The sequence below is a fragment of the Schistocerca nitens genome, chromosome 9 (genome assembly GCF_023898315.1).
Source record: "Schistocerca nitens isolate TAMUIC-IGC-003100 chromosome 9, iqSchNite1.1, whole genome shotgun sequence".
Taxonomy (NCBI): domain Eukaryota; kingdom Metazoa; phylum Arthropoda; class Insecta; order Orthoptera; family Acrididae; genus Schistocerca; species Schistocerca nitens.
The window spans coordinates 369394815-369413233 of NC_064622.1; the positions used below are offsets into that span (position 1 = coordinate 369394815).

General features: G+C 42.2%; 1 long non-coding RNA gene across 1 annotated transcript in view; it reads left to right on the forward strand.

Annotated features, from left to right (window-relative positions):
- The window catches only part of LOC126203404 (uncharacterized), a 1362544-nt gene that overhangs the window by 219198 nt on the left and 1124927 nt on the right, over positions 1-18419 (forward strand). The window contains exon 2 of the long non-coding RNA XR_007540262.1: positions 10775-10823. This is a non-coding gene — a long non-coding RNA (uncharacterized LOC126203404). The remainder of the gene's footprint in view (positions 1-10774; positions 10824-18419) is intronic.

The following is an 18419-nucleotide window of genomic DNA, read 5'->3' on the forward strand; positions in this document are numbered from 1 at the left end:
ATACATACATTTTAAAAACACATCGCTGAGTGGTGAAATTCTTCTGATAAAAAAACACTGAAGCACTGCGCTTTCACTTGAAATCTGAAGTACTTGCACTGGATAAGAAGTATTGTGGGTGGAGAGAATATGTTCCACAAGGTTGAAGGGTGTGGGTAAAGAGATAGCGGTCTGTTAGGTACGAAAACTATGGAGATGTTAGGCAAGAGTCGAGATGGATAGTGAGAAATATTAGGATATGCGGAGATGGCTGAGGAGGGGCGCGAATGTCACGAGAAGGTAGATGATCCATGTGGGAGAAGGTAAACGGATGTAGAAAGCGGGACAGAATGCGAGATGTTCCAGGATTTGGGTGCAACAGAGATCCATACAACATTCACATAACAGAGGGTGGGTCAGATCAGGGTTTTTTTAGAGCTGCTAGTAATTTTAGTCCACTATGGGCTTTCTATTCGATGGATAGTGGGTGAGGTTTCCACGTTTGTTGCCGGTTGAAGGTTAAAAATGTTTCAAATGGCTCTGAGCACTATGGGACTTAACATCTGAGGTCATCAGTCCCCTAGAACTTAGAACTACTTAAATCTAACTAACCTAAGGACATCACACACATCCATGTCCCAGGTAGGATTCGAACCTGCGACCGTAGCGGTCTCGCGGTTCCAGACTGAAGCGCCTAGAACCGCTTGGCCACAGTGGCCGGCGGTTGAGGGTTAGAGCAGGATAGTTTAGTGTGTTAGTTAACTAGATAGGGCGGTCGTAAATGGTGAGGTAGAAGTCATGGAGGCGGAAGGTACGGATGTGTATGGAGAGAAGGAAGATTAAAATGTAACGTCCCGTCAACTTCGGACCCTTTAAGAGACGGAACACAAGCTCCGACTGTGTCAATGATGGGAAAGAATATCGACCGAGCCCATTCGGGGGCCGGCCGGGGTGGCCGAGCGGTTCTAGGCGCCACAGTATGGAACTGTGCGACCGCTACTGTCGCAGATTCGAATCCTGCCTCGGGCATGGGTGTGTGTGATGTCCTTAGGTTAGTTAGGTTTAAGTAGTTCTAAGTTCTAGGGGACTGATGACCTCAGAAGTTAAGTGCCATAGTGCTCAGAGCCATTTGAACCCATTCGAGGGAACCATCCCGGCATTTGCCAGTAGCGATCTCTAAATCTGTATGGCCGGAGGTATTTGGACCTACGTCTTCCAGAACACGATTCCAGTGTGCTAACCACTATGCCACCTTGCTGTGGCCGTGGTATGAAGAACCACATGGCGGCTTTCGCATGTAAGCGGCAGGCGGCGGTGCCGTCCTAACGGCACACGCCAGCCGTAGAGCCGCGGGGCACGCCTGTTGCAGTGGACGGCTGCTGTGTCGTTAGCGTGGCGACGTGTGCTGAAGGGGGGAGGGGGAGGGGGAGGGGAGGAATGGTGGCTCAGTAAACACACACGCCTTCAAAGATCAGCAGGAACGGCGCGGAAATCTTCGTGGAAATGACCGTGTATGCATCGGTTAATTCGTTCGAAGGTAGTTTTGTGGGACTAAACTCTGCAAAATTGTGACAGAATTCACACAAAAAATGCGTGGAACCATATATTCAAGAAACCGAATGGATCTTTCAATATATGAACGACAAGGAACAAAACAAATACGATACCTAAGTTGTTCAATCACTTAGTTTCAAAAATGTGCCTATTTTGTGTGGTACCCTAAATCTCTTTCCAAAAATTATCTTTTAGAAAACAATTTACACAACCAGTTGTAGTCAAAAAGTATGCAAGTATTATGTTCCTCGCGTTATTTGTTGAAATTTCACCACATACCTGCCTAGCTGCCTGTAGTCGATAAAGTCCAATCATCGATAATGTCTCACACGTTTCAAAGCCGTATTTCTTACAAACAATGTTACGCAAAGCGACGCATGTCTTTACAAAATCTACAATCAGATTTCAAGTCAAAGATGTTTGAAAAATTCTTCACTTGTTGTAGTATTTATAAATAAATGCACATGTTGCTTTTGAAACTTCTGAATAATAGTTTTCTTTATTCCTCTGTTCCTGCAGTAGTTAGTTACCCATTGAATTGGGATGTGTCCAGTACAAATTATTAAGACCCTGTCATGTGCTGATTTTTTTTATTGTTTAACTAATGGCCACGGGCAATATTTATCACAAGCAGAATAAATTCCCGCCGGCCGCTGTTGCCGAGCGGCTCTAGGCGCTTCAGTCTGGAACCGCGCTGCCGCTACGGTCCCAGGTTCGAATCTTGCCTCGGGCATGAATGTGTGTGATGTCCTTAGGTCAGTTAGATTTAAGTAGTTCTACGTCTAGGGGACTGATGACCTCAGATGTTATGTCCCATAGTGCTTAGAGCCATTTGAACCATTTTTTGAATAAATTCTCTGAAGCACGTTCTATTGCGCTGTAACGTATCATTAAGTCGCCCATGTACACTGTCCAGTCACATTATTGCGCTCACCGCCTATATTTTACGTCACCGTGCAATAACCAATCACGGACGGTAAGTGGCAGCACTAGCAGCGGAGGCTATATGTCGGGGGGACGCAGGAAACAGTGAAATTATCGTAATGCGTGAACAGACCGAACTATCCGACTTCCAAACGGGCATAATCACTGGCTTTTCCAAAATCCCTTAGTTTGTAAACAGTTCACGGCCGTGATTGAAGTATACCGTGCATGGCAAAACAGCGCTACCTAAAACCGGTACTATGGTACACCACGGGCCATAGACGATAGAGGAGAACGATACCCGGGGAGATGTGTACGAGCGAAAAGACGTACCACTGCTAAACAACTGACCGTCCACATGAACCAATAGGCTACCAACAGTCGCTTCAACGACCGTTCAGCGAACTTTTCTGCGAATGGGCCCTGCAGCAGGTGCGTCGTTCATGCACCCATGCTAGCTGATGTTCATCGGCGACGAAGGCTGGATTTTCAACGGCTGGATCGCAGTTGAACGTCCAGTGAGAGGCAACAGGTGGCCTTTTCAGATGAATCGCGTTTTATGCTCCATCCGACAGATGACCGTTGTCTGAAAGCGAAGGTTCCAGGCCCGAGGAGGAAGCGTTATGGTCTGGGAAAAGTTTTTGTGGCATTCCCTCGGCGACCGTGTCCACCACAACATGTAGTTCGTTCTTCCTCGCCACGATGGCATCTACCAGCAGGAAAAGGCAATGTGTCACATAGCTTGCAATGTACTTGCGTGGTTGGAATGACCAGGATGGGTTTACTGTATGCTCCTGCCCGCCAAACTGACCGGATTTCAACCCAATCGAGAATCTTTCAGCCCAATCGAGAATATGTGGGACTACCAAGATCGAGCTGTTCGCGCCATGGATCCTCTGCTAAGAAACCAAGCGCAGCTGGGCGCGGCTCAAGAGTCGCAACGGCTCCACATCCCTGTCGGTACCTTCCAAAACCTAACTGACTCTCTTCCTGCACTCCGCGCAATGGCCAGCGCTGCGTAAGGTCATTCTTCAGGTTTTTGACAGGTGCCATATTAATGTCACCGGACAGTGTAATTTAAAACCCAGCTGCGTTTTTCTGTCTATGTATGAAAGCAAATCTCAGGAACTACTATAGGGATTCTGATACCGTTTCCACAGATAGACTGATTCATGAGGAAGGTTTAGGTGTCTACTACATAATATAAACAAGTCGTTCGGCCATGGATAGTTATCCGTGTGAAGGTGGAGCGAGCTGCTACCTGAGAATGAGCCAAGAAAGATTAGAATGCAAGTAGAGGTATAAAGAAAGTCTTACAGAGGCACACAGTCAATTTTTTGTCGCCCAATATCAAAGTGGAACAGGACAGAAAGTCGCAAATTGTATTACGAAGTACTCTGCACCACGCACTTGTCTATCACTTGTGGAGTATACATGGAGGTGTAGATGTAGACTGGAATGATGCTGCTGCTCCTTGTAAACCGGTTCATGTATTCAAATCATGCGAAGAGATATACTGTGATGCTACGTGTATGACTCTCATCGTTGTTAAACAGAGGCCTCTGTGATTTTTGTTCATTAACATCGCGATAAACAGAGGGTCTAGCCTCCATCTGATTAATCATCTGGTGAACGTGAAGCTGAATGTCGCAGAAGCAGAGTTACTCATCGTAATTGGAAGCCAAAATATCTAGGCGTCATACTGGACCTAACACTGTCCTTCCAGCGGCACCTTCTGAATCTAGCTCAGGAAATGAATACTCGTTACAACATCCTTCATAATTTATGTTTAAATACCTAGGGATCCTCCAACTACAAAACGATTTAGAAGAAATATCGGAATGGTGCGAAAAGTGGCAGTTGACCTTAAATAACGAAAAGTGTGAGATCATCCAGATGAGTGCTAAAAGGAACGCTTTAAACTTCGGTTACACGATAAATCAGTCTAATCTAAAAGCCGTAAATTCAACTAAATACCTAGCTCTTACAATTACAAATAATGTAAATTGGAAGGAACACATAGAAAATGTTGTGTGGAGGGATAAACAAAGACTGCGTTTCATTGTCAGGACACTTAGAAAATGTAACAGACCTACTAAGGAGACTGCCTACACTACGCTTGTCTGGCCTCTTTTAGAATACTGTTGCGCGGTGTGGGATCCTTACCAGATAGGACTGACTGAGTATATCGAAAAAGTTCAAAGAAAGGCAGCACGTTTTTTATTATCGCGAAATATGGGAGAGAGTGTCACAGAAATGATACAGGAATTGGGATGGACATCATTAAAAGAAAGGCGTTTTTAATTGCGACGGAACCTTCTCACGAAATTCCAATCACCAACTTTCTCCTCCGAATGCGAAAATATTTTGTTGACATCGACTTACATAGGGAGGAACGGCCACTAAGATAAAGTAAGGGAAATCAGAGCTCGTACGGGAAGATATAGGCGCTCATTCTTCCCGCGCGCTATACGAAATTGGAATAATAGAGAATTGTGAAGGTGGTTCGATTGAACCCATGAACCCTCTGCCAGGCACTTAAATGTGATTTGCAGAGTATCCATGTAGATGTAGATGTAGATAGCAAGATAAGTAACATTTATCTGTTAATATAATTTTTCCGACTTATGAACTTATATAAAGATTGACGAACTAGAATACTTAGTTCAGCGCAGATTATTTACTTTCTGTACATCTTCGAACGTTTTGATAGTAAGTACAGTGTGTAGAAGTAGACAGAAGTTGGGAAAATGGGATTACTCTTCTAGGGATTGTCCTGCCACCTGCAGGTAGGCCAAAGAGCTACGTACTTGCAGCTGTACTGATGCGTAAGGTAGCACACTGAGTATTGACAATAAGTTCAAATTAATATGGAACGACCCTCGCGTAGATCCGTATTATCTGTTGACAAGTGTACGTATTAGTAATTAGCTAATTAATAGTAGATTATCGGTGACTGTATTTTGGGATAAAAATACTTTCGTTGACCCACTCAGGAACTATCATTTACGGACCTGATCCAACATGCGTTTTAGGGCCAATGACGAGGAAGGATAAAGCTGTTATTCGCTACGGACGGCGTAGCCACAAAAGCCAAAGCACGGCCTCGAACTGTTCACAGCACATCCGGGCTCCGTCGTTTCAGGGAAAGTGTGGAGGAATGAAGAAGACAATGGCCGATTTACAGAGTAATTGAGTGACAGCGGAGTGCGGATGAGAGGGCCGGTAATGGACGAAACGTGCGAAAAGCTGAGAGGAGCGGGAAGGGAGGCAGGGGGGCGGAGGTCACGACTCGCGCCGTGGGAGGGGGCGGATAAAAGCGTCCCGTAGCGCCAAAGTGACAGCAAACTGCGTGCGGCAAAGAGTGCCGACCGCCGTCTAATGACCCCGCTCTCCCCGGGACATTAAACCCCGCAGACAAAAGGAAACAAGAGAGCCGGCTCGGGCCTACTGTTTCGCTTAGCAGCCGCCCAGCCGGCCGGATACGCCGCCGATTCTACGGCTTTACACAGCAAACCATCGCACCAAGTACAGGGCAGTTATAATTAAACTTCGCTACTTGAGAGGGCCCCCGTAAAAAAAGAGTAACAGTAGGACAGTGATACTTTATGGCAACATTTGTAAGGACATCCAGAAGTAATATAACGAATAAAGCATGGAACGAAACACATTCAGTTTCCACATGAGAGGGTAACGCTTGTTAACTGCGTACCACGTTTACGTTCCGAGTTACAAACGCTGCTCAATGTGATGACCATCTGCATCCACGACACCCTGGACTCGCACTGGAATTGTTCCAATACCTTTCGCACGGTGAATCATGGAATGTTCACCTGTCATGGCACAGCTCGTGCACTGCCTGAAGATTCCATATTGCGTCCACCATTCTCAGACATGGCAACAGCAACTTTGTAACTGCTTTGTTTTATTCAAAAATGTTCAAATGTGTGTGAAATCTTATGAGACTTAACTGCTAAGGTCATCAGTCCCTAAGCTTACACACTACTGAACCTAAATTATCCTAAGGACAAACACACACACACACACCCATGCCCGAGGGAGTACTCTAACCTCCGCCGGGATCAGCCGCACAGTCCATTACTGCAGCGCGCTAGACCGCTTGGCTAATCCCGCGCGGCTTTGTTTTATTATTGTTGTTTCTTTGCTTGTATGTAAACTAGCTTCCTATTGTTAAATTTTCGTGTGTGTCTGTCCTATGGCGTGAACATGAACAATGCAAGTGGCGTGCTTACGTAAACACCGTCTGATAAAAAAAGTCGACAAGTCTATGTGAAGCTGTATTAGTGTATTGCAGTCAACTTTCACCGAAAATAATTAGAAAACGTAAAACTGTATACTAAAGAGACTGTCCCATGAAATACTGTATTGTGCAGTGCAGTGAACAGTGTTACAATGCGTTGACGCCACAGCACGAGAATTTCAGCTGCAGCACACTAAACTAACAGAGTAAAAATTCTACATAAAATTACAAACTGAACTTTGACAGGAAAAATGTACAAAATGCTCTTGCCAAAATGGCGTGCAAATGACGTATCCAAACTGACTCAGTAAAATTCAGAATATTAAATGACACAGACGCGAACATGTTTCACTGCAGTGCAAGAATAAAAATACATGACAAAGAAATGAAATATGAACTGAACTTTACCTAAACTGACCGTGAGATAATTTTGAAATGCAATACTTAACTGTGAATTATTTTATTATGTCCTAAGAGTGATGTTAAATCTGTCCAAACAAATTTTTATGGCTTACCTTGTGGCAACGGAAAATTGCTTCTGCCCGAAAGTGATGAATGTTAAAATACAGTGCTGCAGCAAAACAGCTGAAGAAAAGCTTTGCCTACTGCAATGCTAGGAAAAGCATCTATGCCAAGCACACCACACTTTACTCTGAGTGACTGAGCTCCGCCCAGTGCAGTGCGGCAAGACACAATTACAAAACAAAAGTTTCGTAAGGAGATGGTGGAAGAAAGTAAACTTGATGAATGGGCAAAAAGGGACTAACATTCAGAACTATATTATGAACCTTATTCCTTAAGAATTTCAACCATCTTTACAAAAATCAGTTCTTATAAAAAACACGACGCTGCCATGAAATTAATTACTGAAATTGTAAAGGTTTGATAAATCTGTAACTCTTAGTCGAAGCTATGTGAGCAGATAATTACGTCTCGACCATCAAACAAATTGACCTGAACCAACAAAGGAAAAATCGATCCAAATATTTACCTTTCTCAAACTCCTGATAAATTAACGCGCTGGCAAGCTACGCACCGACAACAGTACCTGAATATCTTCGTACCTCTCAAATCAGTCTTTACAAAATCATATTTCCAAAAAGCGGCATCCTCTGCGTTTGCATCTCTATGTTCTGCTAGTGTTTCGCAGACCGCTCACCAGCGTGACAGAAACCGACTCTCTCACTTACTTCTCACAGAATGCCACACTGGCAGCGAAAATGCTACTGGCTAACAAAGATCACACTGCTTGTACTCAAAATTTCTGTGGCGTAATATATCGAATATTGAAAAATTGTGTTTGAAAAATATCTGGTGTACATATTTGAAGTGTAAACGCATCGAATAAAGAGAGAACTCACACCACTTTCATTGAATACCAAAAATAAGCTAGAAACCGTACAACTTTTTCAAAAATTTGTGGCGCAGTCGGCTGTCCGCCCCTTCCAGGAGTAATTCTCAAATCGCCAGTTAATTACAATTGCCAAAACATGTTCTTTAATCCCAGTGCGGAAATAGGACCTCTCGGAATACCTTCAGTACATCGGTACACGCGAATGGCAGCAACACTACTGCTGTTACTTTGCTAAAACAGCTTTACAAGTAAGGTCCTGCTCACCTTGTCCAAACTCATGTTGACTGTCTCCAACTATGCAAACTGATGCTTACGCTTCAACCCTGCGTCTCCGTAACAGTACCGGCGCCGCATGGGAAGCCATGATAGTAACACAACTAACAATGCGAATCCTGCAGCGCACAATTTGGACATTATTCCTATGAAGTGTGGTACCCATACGGTAAACAGTGTTCTGTCTACACCGGGTACAGTAGCGAAAGTTTGCTTACAACCACACTGTATTTCCCACTGTCCCGCGTATTCTGTTCTCGTATGGAGCCCGGGCTCAATGACTGCCAAAATGCCTCTGTGCACGCTATAGTTAATCTAATCTTGTTTCGTGGTCCGTACTGGAAATTTCTCGTGTAATATTCTTACTTGAAATATTGGTAGGAAGTTCTACACACAAAATGACTATATTAGTTGCTACTGGATATTCAAATAAATGAAAGGGGAAAGCTGAAAATTTCTACAATTCGGAATTTTCCGTTTCTCGCGAACGGTCTCCTCGACCACCTCAGCCATCCGGACACGGTCCCTGAATGTCTCAAATTTCCCACTTATCCACACACTACTGGTGTAGTACCCTTGCCAGTTACCCTCATTACTCGCAGCATGTTGCTGATTACTGTAAGAGGTCGAGTGTGTGGTTAATTCCGCTTAATTTCCCTAACATCTTAAATTGCTATCACACAAAGGGCGAAACAACATGTGTGGAGAGAAGGAAGTGTACGTACTACTTCTCAAGTGCAAGCATATCTCAGCAGACATACTTTCTAATTCGGCCTTCTCACTTATAGTGCTTTTGATATTCGAGCAGGACATCGGCTGCGCACTATTTGTACGTGATTAGTGTGCAGCTTATAAGGGGAGTGTCCGACTGGGACAACGGCTTATAGAGAGGAAAAAAAAAAGATGAAATAAAACAAAAAATGTAGAGGTCCTAAGAAATTTTAATAAATTATATGTTTCGTTTCTGAATCTTTGAGTCAACCATGCAACATAAATTATTCTGTCTGACAAGGAAAAAAAATCCTGAAACGATTACAAAATGTAAACGATTTAACTGTCCGAAATGGGGAAGTAAGAGACCGATAGGACGATATAAAATTCGATTCGTTGACTTACCATCCGTTTTCAGTAGTTACACTCATCACGAATATAAAATATGTACGGTGTGGATCAATATTTACACGAACGGTTAGGAAAAAAAAAATTCTACAGTATTAATCAAAGGTTTAAGTGCAGAATTAGCTGCACAGAAATGTAATTGTATAAAACACTCTTTCGCATTTTGTACATAGTGTACAAAACATTGCTGCATGACTATCTTAACGTCAGTGATACATCATAGTGGCGAACACGCTGCTTAATTTCCTAAAAACAAAAAAATGTATCGTAGTATAAAATGTTAGCATACTTCTTTGTTCAAGTCGACCTAATGTACCTTGACATATGAAGAGTCGATACTACGACCACTCTTAAATAGCTATAGGCGTCTTATAAACAAACCGCTTGAGTTTTAAGACACCTACAATTCTGCAAACATGCTACGTCACTGGTTATCTTCGTGAGCCTTTTTCTTTCTTTTTTTTTTTTTTTTTTTTTGCACACTTCAAAGCTGACATCGCATTTAGAAACTGGTAACTACCCCTTGTTACTAAGCGAAAGAATTTCTTTCTTTTTTGGGCCTGGTCCCACTTCAACGAGGACTCGGCCTTGTTATTATGAATTTGGCAGTATTAGTTGCAGCGGGTGGCCGGATGCCCTTCCTGCCGCCACCCTGAACCCCCCTGGGACGTAAGTAGTGTACCCCAGCTGTCTGTATCTAGTGTAGGCCATGAAAGAGTGCGAACGTCTTCATATGTCTATGAGTCGTGTAACTGAGGCGGAAAGTGGGGACGAGCCCGGTATTCACTTAGCAGGATGTGGAAAACCGCCTAAAAACCACATCCAGGCTGGCCGACATACCGGCCCTCGTCGGTAATCCGCCGGGCGGATTCGATTCAGGGCTGGCGCACTACCCGAGTCCAGGAAGCCTCGCGTTAGCGCTCTGGGGTATTAGTAAGCAAGAGAATATCTGGTGCAAAATCAGCTGAGTTCAGTTTACAAGGTATTATTTACTTTAACGTTACTATTGTACATTTCTCCGTTGCTAAATAATCGTAGCCAAGCACAGATACTCATTTTCTGCCACCCACGCTCCATGACGAAATGAAGCGTTTTCTGCAAGTAAGTTGCTACCAGTAAGTTGTTTCGGAAAGTGTGTTAAAAAAAAAACTGACTTTGAATCAATTTTACAGTGCGCTTTATTCTCAATCGAAAGAACTGCCTTGTCTGCTATTCCTTTGGTAATTCTGGTATTTTTGCGCTAATTGTTCCGGACAATAGAATTATTCTTTCGTACTGCTAAAAGCGATTGTCATTTCTGTTTGTTGCAGGGACGGTGCCCGCACCTGAGGATCTTTGCAAGTCGTCTGTTTTGGGAACGTGAGTAACATCTCTTTCAGATTACTCGTGAGTTATTGGAACTGAAAATCGTTAATTACAACAAGAGTGACATTTTTATGTCATATTAAGCCATTCAGAAATGCCGTGTGTTATAGCAACACTGTTATTTGATGCGAGGAGCATAACAATCAGAGCAAGGAATACAAAAATTAAACATTTTGTACAAAAAAGGAAACTGATGATTAATCTATACTTCAATCAATTTCAAGGATGGCATAGCTGACGTAGCGGCTTTTATTCGCGACACGCTGCTCATGTTAAACACAGATCAGACTGGCTTCAGAATCACAGCGATCGGATTCGCAGACGGTTGTTTGTGTACCTCTTCCCTTTGTCTGAAAGACATTTCAATTTTCCCTTGTGCCGGGCTTATATGATGCAGTTACCAATTCTGAGTTTTTCTGGTTTAACCGCATGTACAAAAATTTGCCATATATTGGGATATTTTTGCAAAAAACAGATTCAAATAAAAATCATTGCACCACGTTTAGTGAAATCGTTGTTAAAGGAAAGTGGTACAAATCCAGAGTGGTATAGACCCCTCAGCAGTGAATAAATTTGCAAGAAAAAGTGATGAATGTAGCAAATTGGTATTTCGAATATAACATTGTGGTGCTTCACTCTTTTACTATAAACGTAACCAGATACTGTAATTTTGGTCGGACCAGTGAGATGAGCTGGATTTCTTCCAACATATTTTTGACAATTATGTAAAAATAAATGTGTTTATTTTCCTGTTTCTGGAAATACTGATAGTCGTAGTGCTGTCATGAAGTAACTGCGTATAAGTTTTATTAGACGTACTGGGAGTACCTGAGTATGTCTTCATTGTTAGCCCTTAAACTAAAGACCATGCTACGCCCGGAAAAACTACACTTTTCTCTGTATGTAATTCATGAATTTTCACTGCGTGTACAACAGGTTGCTTAACCAACAGAGGTAAAGGAAAAAAAGTTCATCAGCCCTTTTAGAGTTACAGTGTACGAAAGATGTTGCCATTTTTCTGTTCACGCTGTGTACTGTCACGTTTCTTATCCGATGAGTAGTTTAATAAAAGGTAATGAATAACTTGTCACAAAACGTAAATTTTCAATTCGCTCAGTGCATATGATAATTCTAAGGCTACTGTAGCAATGCGTCTTAGAAAGATCAATTCATTGTGCTTACAATGATTCCACTACTGCACTGTATTTGTACAGAACTCAGGTTGTACTGGTACTCGCGTTATTGGATATTATTAGTAAAACATACAAATCAGTTGGTTCCACTAAATAGAAGCCATAGTTTGGTGACCACTTTGCTGGTCGAGTGCTTATACGTTGTTCAAAGTTGTTAGTTCAAGTTACCGGCGTAGTTACTGCAATGACGTCGCTTACAGTTCACGAATAAAATCAATCTCGGAATGTTTTGGACGGGCGCTGTATACTACCTGAAAGTTTAAACGGAAACAGACTCCCAAAAATATTTCACAGCGCGATAAATCGCTAATTAACTGCATGATATACCTCCAAATTGGATGTTTCTCGGGAAACTTTCATTCTGACGTTCTAGAAAGTCATTTAGGAATGTCACCACAGAATAATTTATTAGGGCAGAGACTCAGCAATACGATGCAGTACAATACCTAAAAATAGCGGTCGATGTTTCGTCGTCTCCTTCTAGAACGAGTTGCGACACTTCTTGTAAACAACTCCATTGCAATTTATCTGTTCAAGCTTGAGACCAGGTTCATTCCAGATATCGAATGCAAATTATCAAAATGCCGATGAAACAAGCGTATAAAATCCACGGTACTTTTAGAGCTGGGTATCTCTGTATTAGCTAAGCAGAGATATTCAGAATCTACAGAGTGTTTGCGGAAAACCTTACGCAACACCAGTCACGTGGCGGGCGCCAGAAATTCCGTTGTGCGCATCTGAATGCTCACTCCATAGATATTACTAATCCATGAATCTGCCTCGTGAGTTATTGTCAGAAGGTGTTTTAAAATATGAGCACTGCAGAAAGAGCATGTGAAAGAGCAGCGTGGACTGCCTACATGCATCTTTGGTCTAAGATATATGCGCTAGACTTGTTACTAAGTAATTACATTGTTTTGTTTACATACACCTCTTAGTATCGAAATAGGAAGCTAGTCCCCGTATATTTCAAATTAAAATGTAGAGCAGAGAGTAAATGTTATGTATTTGGTGAGCAGATATTTATCTGCGAGCAGTAACATTTTAGCTAGTACGAATTAGACGTCGCTGAGTAGGAAAACACTATGACGAAATCTCCAACGAATTTTAATACGTACGAAGATGGAGATATTGTAATCTCCAGTTCAGTGACGACCTGAAGTATTAGTGAAACATACCGATTTTAACTAATAAAATTGGCTCGTTGTTGATGTAAAAGCAGATGGAAGTCAGCTGTTTGCAGCGAACTGTAAGTAGCAACGAGCATAAGTACATGCTATTCACTAGCTTAACTATCATTTACTCTGTTGTGCTAGACAAAAGACTAATTCAGTCCAGTAAACTATAGAACAACTGGTTGATGGCACTGGCCAACAAAATTTTACTTTTTTCTTTTACTGTCATGAAAGCAGCTAATATTTGTTTTCGGGTGTGTTGATAACGAAAATATTAATGAAAATGCAACATTACCTCTCGTTTAGAAGTTATGGTAACTTAACGTTAATATCTATATTTACCTTGATGTTATCCGTCGGAGGAAGATCATGGATGACGCAACCGTTTTGCCTGGCGTTCGTAGTTTTCTGCTGGTGATGCCTTGATTATTATCAAGCAATAATCGGCTAACACTGATGCCCTCCACTTTCCATGGGATCTCATTTCCATGTCCGAAATTTTCCGGTGGAAGCGTTTTCCAGAAAAAAGGCATCCCAAGCTAACTTTTCGTCATGTGTCAGGATGGTGTTAAAATGCTCATATTTGTACAGTTTGCGTATCTGGGGTCACACGAAAATCCCCACTTTTATTTTCGCCTCACCAAGACGCGGACATTTCTCGCGCAAATAGAGAAATGCTTCCCCAGTTTTATCCATGGCCTTAACGAAGTTTCTCGTTAGGCCCAATTTTGTAGGAAGAGCAGAGAGTTATGTTCTTAGATTCGACAAGTCCTTCGTTCATAATATTGTGACATCGTGGTTCAGGTAACTGACGTGTAGGCCATTCTTTCTTTTTATAAGGAAGTGCTTTGGCGCGGCTATTTCAGAGGAAAAGTAAGCAACACAACTTGGTGTGTCCTCTTTGTAATACAAATAATACGCCTATGGCTTTCAGATTCCCGGAAATCTACCGTTTAAACTTGTCGTGGTACAATCGCAGCAATAACGGTTGTTTCGTTTTATCATAGATATCCTTCGTGTAAGGTGCATACCCATTCGCAATCGATGGTAACGCGTTACCATTATGCAGTATCACACACTTGAGTCTTTCTTTGGAGGTGTCGATGAAGTATTTCCACTGATCAATTTTTTTAGTCTCTGCATATCACTACAAAATACGAAGTTCTTTTTACTTCTGAAAAATGGGAGTAATGGCATATGGCGGTTACGGAGCGTAGTCACATTATCGTCTTATCATGACAGTTCCACTGTTGTGATCTTGACGCGAAGAGTTCAGTTTTACCCCTCTGCTATTCCAGATCTCTCACTAGGTCATTAAATCCGCACTGCGTTATTTTTTGGATCTCTGTACATTTATCCTTACACAAAAAATAAGAATCTTTTTGAAGACCGCGGTTATGAAGGTGATGGTGCTGCACTAGTTTCACTACCGCCCTCGTCACTATCACAACACGCCGGGACAGGAACAAGCAGTCCGTGTCCTTGAGGAACTGGTTGCGTGGCCGACAGTATGTTAGTGTATGTCAAGGAAGACTTTTCACCTTGGAAATACCATGTGATGATGAAGTTATGGTACAAAAGTAACAATCATTCACATGATTTGATGGTTCTCGCCAGATCATGGGCATAGCGGAGCCCATGGAAGATCTCTAGGATTCAGACACGGATGACAACTCGAGACACAAGATATGCAACATACATGAGGAACCCAGGGTTTGACCTAGTCCCTGATTTCACAGCCAAAGTACAGTTTGTACGCCTTCATAATATGTGGCGTTATTGGCCTCCTTTGCGATTTCAATGTAGCTTGTTCGCAAATATAGCAAAATTTGTCAACACTGTTTACACAGTTGCGAGGCATTTAGTATCACAGGAATTACAATGACCACACGCACTAACTACACTTCAGTAACAAGTTCTTCCAAGACACGAACACACAAAGCTTGTAACAGATTGATACTGCGCTTCCATGAAATTGCTCCGCTCCTCTCTTCCTCTTCCCCCTCTCCTTGCAGCCACGAGCCCGGGCTATAAATGGCAACAAAATACACAAAGCTATTTTTGTCCAGAACTATGTCACGCTACCGTTAGCAGCATTTCGAAGCCTTTAAGGAGAGGGATTGGCAAATGAGTGCTAATAAAATTAATTGTAGTTAAATGCACCCCCCCTTTAACTTGAAAGTTCGAGTTTTTAATTGTCGTTATCGTTATCGGCATGATCGTTGCCGTTAACAAACATTTATTTCGTCCCAGGTGCATTTTCACTTTTGGCTAGTGTAATTGATCGACGATGTGATAGACAGTACTACAGTTTCTTCTAGTAATCCAAAACATAATTGCCTGTTTGACTACCAACAAAGCCGGACGCGGTGGTCGAGCGGTTCTAGGCACTTCAGTCCGGAACCGCGCGACTGCCACGGTCTCAGGTTCGAATCCTGCCTCGGGCATGGATGTTTGTGCTGTCCTCAGGTTAGTTAGGTTTAAGTAGTTCTAAGTTCTAGGGGACTGATGACCTCAGATGTTAAGTCCCATAGTGCTCAGAGCCATTTGAACCATTTTGAACTACCAACAAAACATTGTTGGTTCATTAGCGTTGCTCTTCATCACTGTATTCGCTTTGTAGGTGTGCACTTCTAATGCAAATCTAGATTAATATAAAACCGACAGATGAGTTAAAACAGCTACAGAATTCGCAGTTGTCGGTTGAACTTTTATTTACTACCATTTGAACAACCCCCTTCCTGTAGACATGGGACAAGCTATGAAACTAATCAGAATAAACAGCCACTACAAATGCATGGAGACTGCAACATCTAGAAAGCCACTGCTGAGAACAAACATGTGATAAACGTGCAGACAGACAGCTCTTCTAAAATTAATAAAAGAAATAAGGTACAAAACATTCCATTTGTACATGCAGCCATTTTAAAACAAATACATATTTACACACACAAACAGACACACACTCAAAAATCACAGATATCACAAAAATACAGTCATTAGTTGGCAATAACAGTCGACAGATGGCACCACGATCCAAAACATAACATCAAAACGAGTGTTCAGTTCCTAGGGCTGTGAAGTGTGAGGAACGGAATTTCAAATGGTAGTTACCAAACGACGAACAGCTGCAACAAATGAACAACAGCACAACATGTAGATCAACTTCCACGAAATCTGTAAGTACAACGTGGTGTCATGAGCAAATGCTGTCAGTCAGATGCTGAGGATAACTACGGCAGTTAACATAATTATTGTGATTTCCACAACATGCTTTGTTTTGTTCTCGGAATTTTTTTTTTTTCAGAACAGAATGTTTGTTACTAACAGCAAATGTGCATCTTGTTACCTTTCTGCAAGCCATGTTCAGTACTGTTCGTTAATGGGAAACGTGTGAACTTATGTATGTAATTAAACGGCTAATAACACGCTGGTTACCAACAGAACGAATTCCAGGGGCAACAATTAGTTGGTTTTGAGTCTTTCATATAGTTACTGAGGAAATTTAAAAAGTTAAGCTGCTGTCATAATTACTCATTACGAGCTGTAATCTTGTGGCAAAGGCTTATCGCGATAAGTCAGTTATTACAGTTGGTATGTCTTGAGTCATCGTAACTCAAGGCGAGCATATTACCCAGGATATATTCATCCAATATTTGAGAATGAGAGCAATTAGTAACTTCCAACAAGCTTTATACTTAATTTAAAACCCTTACAAAACATTTTATGAAGTTTATCGTTTACTACATTTTCGTTGAAAATCAAGCGTGGCGTTTAATTTATTACTTTTTTACAACTAGTTCTGTTCATAACACATTTTGCAGACAGTATCCACATATACGACTGAATGCACCTGCAGCCGGCCGCAGTGGCCGAGCCGTTCTAGGCGCTTCAGTCCGGAACCGCGTTGCTGCTACGGTCGCAGGCTCGAATCCTGCCTCGGGCATGGATGTGTGTGATGTTCTTAGGCTATTTAGATTTAAGCAGTTCTAAGTTTAGGATACTGATGACCTCAGATGTTAAGTCCCATAGTGCTTAGAGCCATTTGAGCCACTTGAACCAATGCACCTGCAAAATTATATCGTTGTACGATACAAAGTTCTGAAGATATGAAGATTTGTATGCGATTTGTATTAAATAATCGAGGTTGGATTTGATTGGTTTTGTATTATATTGCCAAAAACGGTTATGCATGTTGCACGTACTGTTTGTGAACACACCTAACTGCCACGTGGCCAAACTGCATCAGATACCGCGGAGACGTTTGGGATTTAACCCAAAACATGTACGCTTATTGATAAATGGTGAGATATTTTCACACTATCTTTGGCGGTAAACGTATTTTACACTATCTGTATGCGAAACGACTACCTCACTACCCGAATCACTAACCTGCTTTAGCGATCGCGGCAACCACGGCGAGGCTTATTTCTCCGCATTCAAACATAACTGAAATTAAAGAAGTGTTGAGAACATTCTGTTTTATATGTGTTATAAAGTAATGAATGAATGTAACGCGACAGGAAGTTGCAGCAAAATAATGCTCGAGATATATGATATAAAGTCATGAGCCAAACTATTTTGACCACCTGCTTAATAGCTTTTTTGTCCGCTTTTAAAACGAGATACCTCGCCGATTTTGTGTAACGGAGATCCGACAGTTCGTCAGTATGTTTGGTGTATGTCTGTGGCATTAGACGTCTAGGCACTGGTCACATAATTCCCTTAAACAACGGGCACTTGATCTGTGTACGAGATGATAGCGCCCGATAGCGACCCGGATGGGTTCTCTAGAATTTAGTCGCCGAAACATCAACGTGAGTTCACTATAATGCTCCTCAAACAACTGTAGCATGGTCCTGCTGAAAGATGACACCGCCTTAGGGAAGGCATCAGGCATGAACTAATGCAGGTCACAGCTGTCAGCGTGTCTTCGATTACTACCAAAGGCAAGCGCTAGAGAACGTCTCCCATAGCAAACTGCTGCCACCAGCCTGCGTCTGAGACGTGCTGCACGTTTCGAGTCGCTGTTCACATCGATCACGACGTTTGTGGAGACGACCATCGACTTAGTGCAGCAAAAATGATATTTACCCGAAGAGTCTACACGTTTCCATTGATCGACGGTCGAATTCAGATGGTTCAGTTCCCATCGCAATCGTAATTGACGATGTATTTGGGTCAACATATGAACATGAACATGTAGCGGTGCTCTGCTTCGG